Source organism: Marmota marmota, unplaced genomic scaffold (genome assembly GCF_001458135.2).
Source record: "Marmota marmota marmota unplaced genomic scaffold, marMar, whole genome shotgun sequence".
NCBI lineage: Eukaryota > Metazoa > Chordata > Mammalia > Rodentia > Sciuridae > Marmota > Marmota marmota.
In genome coordinates, this window is record NW_026000005.1 from 7,514,836 (window position 1) to 7,522,627 (window position 7,792).

The 7,792-nt window shown below is 35.1% G+C and overlaps 1 pseudogene; it reads left to right on the forward strand.

The window, feature by feature from the left end:
- Nucleotides 1-3,712: 3,712 nt before the first annotated feature.
- On the forward strand, nt 3,713-6,647 carry LOC107138454 (annotated as a pseudogene).
- The last annotated feature ends 1,145 nt before the right edge of the window (nt 6,648-7,792 follow it).

The window sequence follows — 7,792 nt, forward strand, 5'->3', positions numbered from 1 at the left end:
AGAGAAAGGAAGGAAGGAAGGAAGGAAGGAAGGAAGGAAGGAAGGAAGGAAGGAAGGAAGGAAGGAAGGAAGGAAAGAAGGAAGGAAGGAAGGGTCGAGAAACAAGGTATACTCTGCAAGGACATGCCTCCAGAAGCCTATTTCCTTCAACTAGGCCCTACCTCCTAACATTTTCATTACAATAGCACCATCAGCTGGGAACCAAGCCTTCAACACATGAGCTTTTGGGGGCATTTTAAGATCAGAATCACAATGTTAGGTAATAGCTAGTTATGAGCAGTGAAGGCCATATGTGTTCTTTAAATTACTTTAGAGTCTTCTTTAAACTACTTTCAAAGTGGATGAGAAAGTATATGGTGTCAGTTAATTTGAAGAAAATAAACCAAAGCAAAGGAAGCTAATTGGAGAAATATGTCAAAAGAGCAGGATTAAAGGGACTAAATTTTGACAGGATCCATTTACAGTGCCTGCTTGGGAAGGAAGATTTCTTTCGTACTGCAGGCACAGAAAGGTAACCTCTGACTTTTTACTGACCCTAATACCCATATTAACATAGGATTGACTTGTAGATGAAGCTCCCCTGAATAAGATGGCTGCCATGCCAGTTCCAGAGACATCAAATTAGAGTCAAAAAACTCAACTGCCTGATGTGAAGGAGGAGTTGAACACCTGACTGGCAAAGAGTGCAGAAGGTGGTCCCCAGTCCTCAGGGCAAACATCAAACAGTAATAAATTTGGAAATGGCACTGTTCCCTTTGTCCTTCTCTGCTCAGAGATGGCCCACCCTCTGTATTGAGAATGTTCTCTCCTTAAGCCTACTTTGCTCAAGTAAGGTTAATTTTACTTAAAATAAAGATCTCTTGCTTGACTTTCCATGACTGACTAAATTTTCTTTTATCAGAACACAAAACTCGAGGTTTGGAGTTTAAGCTCACTATGCTCCTCTGACAATAACATCCCCTTAGGTATTCATACTATACAATGACCTCATGACCATTTGTCAGATTTTATATGAACTATCCTCATTAGTAGGCAAAACTGTATCCATGAAACTTAAAGGATCATTTAAACAGAAAATTTTGTCTCTCATCACTTCCCTTGTGAAATTTAAAAAGTTTGAACAAGTCCTAGTCATATGAGGGACCCAAAGAAGACTCATAAAACCATGTATTATACTGCAGTGATTTCCTATGCTACAGTGAAAATATGCCAGCTCAGATAACCAAGTCTTTTGCTGGAGTGTAGACTTGCCCTTAGATAAGGGCTACTCAGGATGGGATTAGAATTCAAGTAGTGATGAGAACTCACAGGATCAGGTCTCCCATCCCCATTATATACTCTTACTCTCATTTCTGAAACATTTTCTTCACAATTTTCTTTTTTCCTTGGAAACAATTTCTTTGCTGGAGTCAAGTTTCTAATTTCTCTATACCATTTCAAATTATCTTGGGAAAGTGAGAAGTTAAAGGCTAGAAATTGAATGCAAAGTAGAAAATCCAAATTAACTCTCTGTTTAAGTTCAGTAGGTTTATAAATTTTTCTTTCAAATCTGTGTGGCTGTTGGCTTTAATTAGCAAGCTCTTCCAAAGTCCACAAAGCTATTCTTTCACTATCTCAATATGTGGCTATAAATAAAATTGATAAATTTGTGTGCAACACAAATACTCCTAACAAATTTCTGTGATAAGTAGGCTAAATGTCATTTTAACATGCTGTATTTTAAACTATAAGTTTTGACTTTTTGTTGTTATCTTCACAAATCATATGAAGTTTAACTTAGAATGTAAATATTTATAGTGTGCTATACTATTTTTTTGTGGGTGGGGTGGGCCCTAGTGTATTTACTTATAGATTGTTGTATTATTCTATTTGGAGAAAAAATTTATTTATCTGGTGTATTTATTTGGTTGAATAAAAATGTACACCCCAAGCACTGCCTAATATTATCAGAAGTCATGGGGAAATAACATCACTGACAAGAAAAGAAACAGTGTTACTGACTTTCTACATAAGATTTGGTTTCAACCTAAATATTTGCCCTTTTAATTCATCTTATTCTATTAATTATTTTATACAAACAGTTTTCATTTGAATCCCTATTGCAAATACAGAAAATGAAAATAATCAGAACAGTGTGCAACTTAAGGTTCTGATGACAAGTACAGAAATTTTGTTTCATGCTTGAGGGAGCTGTGCATAGACCATCTGCTGCTTTGGTGATTCCCATGATGCCTGTCAAAGCATACATGCATGCATAAAGAGGCAGAGAATACAGAGAGATTCTCATAGCCACTGCAACAGGAATCTAGGAAACCACAGCATCCACTCTGGGCATCATTCAAGTTAATAATTAGGCCCATGTGGTGTGTTTTACGTCTACCTACTGAACAAAATTTCAAAAGGAAAATGCCATTGAGGATTTTATTATTACAATGTCACTGTGCATTTCATTCAGCTTGGGGTAAAAGGATAATTGAATAAAACCTTATGCTGCATTTGTACCATAATGTGAGACACAATGGAAATAACACAAAAATGACATAGAAAAGGCAAGTGACATGATGAGTTCATGCTTTCTTTGAATCTATTCCCAAAGCTCACAAAATTTTCCTTGTTTTATTCCTATTATAAAAATAAAAATACTATGTTTAGCAATAACACCCAAATCCCAGAGTTTGACATTTGAGTAAAAGGCAAAACAGGAAATGTGACATATTTATACAGACTATATCTATAGAATTGGAAAAGCCTAAACTCCCTCTCAAAAATAATAAAAATTCTGAATTTCCAATCACATTTGTTTCTAAGGGTATTGAATAAATAAGAGATTTTAGACCTGGTAAGGCATTTCCTATGCTGGCCTTATTCTGTTATTTTTTAGACTTATTATGAAGAAAGGAAATAAATTATCCAACAATTTATTTAATTTATCAGTGAGTTGTATGAATTATCTGACCATAAAGAATGCTTTATGAAAAGGAGAGTTGCATTTTTATTCTAGATATCAGTCCTGATATTTTTGAAAGTATTATATTTCACATATCCAGAAATTATATTCTTGAAAACTATACACTTAGAACTTATAAGTAGAAATTATTCCTATATGGGAAATAAAATCCTTCTAATGACAATGGGATGGGCCACTTTTAGAGTTAGCACAACCATCATAAAAGCATGTGATTTTCAGTAGTTGTATGTTTAGTACATAGCCTTTAACTTATCCTTAAATAATAACCCAGGATATTAATTGTTATAGTATTTATCCATGAGGATAGCCAGGAATTGAATGAACACTATGTTTGCAACATCTTGATATTTAAGAGAAGTAGCATGACTTAATAGTTTGGTAGAAGTACTAAAAGCATTAAATTATATTTTCTATGTAAGTATAAGAATATTATAACTACTTTAGCTAATTTTATTCCATGTCAAAGTACTGAACAAAGCACTGAATGTTTAGAGACTATTAATTTTGTGACACAATTTGGGAGGTTATATTAGGGAAGAATGATTTTGAGAAAGTGCAATAGATTCAATGATAGATATTGATTAAATTGTTGTCTCTTCCTAGGCACAGAGAAAGACCATATTTCCTGTAATGGTTTTGATATAAAGTGTTCCCCAAAAATCAGATGTGACACAATGCAAATGATCAGAGATGAAATGATTAGATTATGAGAGTTTTAACTAATTGGTGGATTAATACACTAATATGGTTGGTACATATGTCATGGTTGCAGAAAGTAGGTCACTGGGGCTTGACTTTGGTGTTTATATATTGTCTTTGGTAAGCAGGACTCTCTTTCTTCCTCCTGGCTGTCATGTCCTGAGCTGCCTTTCTGCCATGATGTTCTGCTTTATCTTGGGCCCAGAGACATGGAGTCAGCGGACCATGGCCTGAATCTCTGAATCTCTGAAACGGTGAGCCAAAATAAACTTTTCCTCCTTTAATTGTTTTTGTCAGGTCTTTTGGTCACAGAGATGCAAAAGCTAACTAAAACATTTCCCAACTTCCCTTCCAGGAAAGTGAAGCCAAACTTCATTAGATTTTACAGGAGTGGGGTGGGGCGGGGGGGAGTCTGACTTAAGAAGGCAGTTTATTTTTTCCTGCAGCATAAGTAAACCTATGCTGAATAATTCCAAGAAATCTTCAAAATACCTTAGAATATTTCAATACCCTCTCAAGACTTTATTGCAACAATATTACTCTTGCTTCAGTTATGAGCAATTGATGGATTTCCAGGTTTTTTTTAATGTTTAATGATCCTCTGATCATCTCCTTAGGAACAAAACAGTTGTGCAGAAAAGTTAATTTTTGTCCTCAGAGTTTAGTTAACCCTTTTCAAAAATAAAATATGATGCTTAAATAATAATGATTTTTGACTGGAAAAATGCATTAAAAAGGAATTTTAGAACTAGCTGAGGAGTTTTCTAGTTGCTCAAATTGCCCCACTTGGAAAACAACAGAAGTCATGGCTGCAGAAAGGATTTGTATATCAATACTCACTAAATCATCTTTATTTATACTTTACTGGGAACACAACAGTCAAAGAGGAATATTCTTGTGGGGTTTGTAAATATTTCTTGGTCATTTTTGTCACAAAGTAAATGCTGTTCAGGAAATACGAAATCATCTCCAATTTTTTTTTTTTTTTTTTAATTTCTACCACAATTGCATCAAAGAACCTTTACCATATAGAATTCATAGTGCATGCAGGACAGATATATTTGTAAAGGAAACAAACAGAGACAGAAGGAAGGTTCAGAGGCAAAGTAAAGGCTAAGTGGCAAAATGGCAGAATGGCTCCTTGTCCAGGCTGTCAGCTTAATTTATATCAATAGGTTACATTAGGTCACTGGCATCAGTAATACTTTATTGTTCATTGTGTCATTGGGCAGGTTATAGAGTTAGCAACATTATGCAGCTTATTCCTCAGTAACATACTGTAGTTGCAATGTGCAATGTTGGGAGCTTTCTGTAGCTCTCAAGAAAGTCCATTGTTTAAAGTTACTCTTATGTGGACAGGTTCAGGAACAGCAGAGCTTGATGAAACGTTGTGGTTGTCTAACAAGAGAGTTTCTTTATTCCTAGGAGCTGTGTTCCTGAGATCAAGGTTGAAGCTGATAAGACGAGCACAGAGCCTCCTCATCCAGGGCATTGCCACAGCAACTAGGCATCCCATGTCTTTGCACAGAAACTTTCCCAGTGGCTAGGCATCTTGTACTTTTGTAGAGAAACTTTCCCAGCCACCAAGCATGCCACAGCCATGAAGTCATCGGAGACCCCAATCCCAAGCACAAAACCCTTACAGCAGGACAGATATATTGCTATGCAAATCATCTTCAAACACATTTCTAAAAGTATTATTAGAAAATTATATAATTATTAGTCTCTCGCTCTCTCACCCCTAACCTGTCACTGTGCTGCGCAGCTTCCTTAGAGTTTCCACCTTAGAAGACTTTTGGAAAAACTGTTTGGGGGAGCACTACAGAGAACTTCTCCCTCCTTACTACTGAACCCCTCATGCATAGGAGTCAGCATTACTATGCCCACAGGGTATCTGAAGTAAAAGGGAACTGTATTGAGATGCACTGGGTTATGAAAATAATGGTCCAAAAGACATTAGTGATGGGACAGTACCACTTCATGGACTGCCATTTGGTTTCAGCAAAGAGGAAATAGTTCAGTTCTTTCAAGGGTTGGAAATTGTGCCAAATGGTATAAAATTGACAATGGACTACCAGGGGAGAAGCACACGGGAGGAGGCCTTTGTGCAGTTTGCTTTAAAGGAGACAGCAGAAAATGCTCTGGGGGAAACACAAGGAAAGAATAAGGTACAGGAATATTGATGTCTTCAAAAATAGCAGAAGTGAAATCAAAGGATAGCAGAAGTGAAATCAACCAGAACCACATGATAAACCAGTAGGAGGAACAAGTGGTTATTGTATCTGGGCGTGGAAGTATGTATAACAGAATCTGACGAGGAGGTGTTGGACATGATGGTGGATACGGAGGTTTTGATGACTATGGTGGCTATGATAATTATGACTATAGAAATGATGGCTCTGATGACAGAATGAGAGATGGAAGAGGTATGGGAGATCATGGCTATTGTGGAGCTGGTGATGCAAGTTCAGGTTTTCATGGTGGTCATTTTGTACATATGAGAGGGTTGCTTTTATATGCAACTGAAATTGATATTGCTAATTTCTTCTCACCACTGAATCCAATAGGAGTTCATATTGATATTTAACCTGATAGCAGAGCAACAGATGTAGAGTTTGTGACACATGCACATGTCTAAAGCTGCCATGTCTAAATATAATAATAACATGCAACATGGATATATTGAACTCTTCTTGAATTCTTCTGGAGGAGGCTCTGGAATAGGAGGTTCTGGAATGGGAGGCTAAAGTAGAGATGGAATAGATAATTAGGAAGGATATGGATTGGTTGGAAGAATCGGAATGGGAAAAAATTATAGCATACTCCTGATGGCCTGGGTGGTTATGATGTCATTTTTCAGACATAGCTCTGAAATGATGTTCAAATAGGTATCTGGATTTCTGAATCTTTATAATTGTGCTACCTAGGGAAAGGATTGTTGGAAGTTTGAATTCTAGCACTAGATTTTAGAATACAATTACATTAGCACTTGACTAAAGTACCAAAATTGTTCCCAAAAGGTGATAGTAAAAAATTATTTCAAGATGTTTAGAATAGATAGGGTTCTCAATGACATGAAAATGCAGTGTAAATATAGGTATTTACTGTGAATTGTAATTCTCACAGATGTATTTTCAGATTCTTATCCAATAGAGCCTATAGTTTTTAAATAACTATATAAATAACTACATTTTTAAAATGTAAGACACAAATCCATGTCATAGTCAATTAAGACTATTCTGAAGTTCAATTTTGTATCTGATGTCCGCTTAGAGTATTAGTTAGAAATATGCAGCAAGGAAAATGTGCTTTTTAATTTTATTACTTTGATCAATATAGCTTTTTTTTTCAAAATTGGCTTAATGAATCAAGATGAAACCTGTCAATGTGATTTCAGTTACTGAACTTGTTACTTGTTTTTTTCTAGAAATGTTATTAATGTAATAAATGTCAATGTGGGAAATAATCATAAAAAATTAAAATTATATAATTATTAGAAATAAGTCTTCAACATTTAAAATATAAAACAATAGCTCTTGTAAGGTATATTAGATAATTCTTCAGGGCTTTTAATAATTGTAGAGTTTTAAAATTATACTTCACATATATTAATATAAAATTATTATTTGTATTTTTTTAGCTAAGTACAAATGCTGATAATGACTCATCCAATATTTAAACACCTATTAGATAATCCAGAGACAACTTCACATAAGCTTCTCTAATAATTAAAGGATTATGATAGCTAAGGGAGTTGATGTATTATGTACACTAGGGGTAGTGAATTTTGTTTCTTTTTGTCCTTGTAGTTGACCACCAGAAATAAGGATATAATCAGAATTCTTAGTCTTTGACCTTGCTTCTCATTTGCTTATCATTATTTAACTCGACTCACTCAAAGGAAAGGCTCAGGGAGAGTAAAAACTCAATCAGTGGATGGTACACCTGATTTCAACCATCTCTATATACATAATTTTCTGTGCAAACCAGAAAAGTCATCTATCAGTCACCTGGGGATAAAATTATTTGTTTCATATCTAAAGTTTTCTACCTGTAGATCATTTTCCATCTGTTATCTACCTGCTTAATAATAAAAAAAGAAAAGGATTTAATCTTCAACCTTAA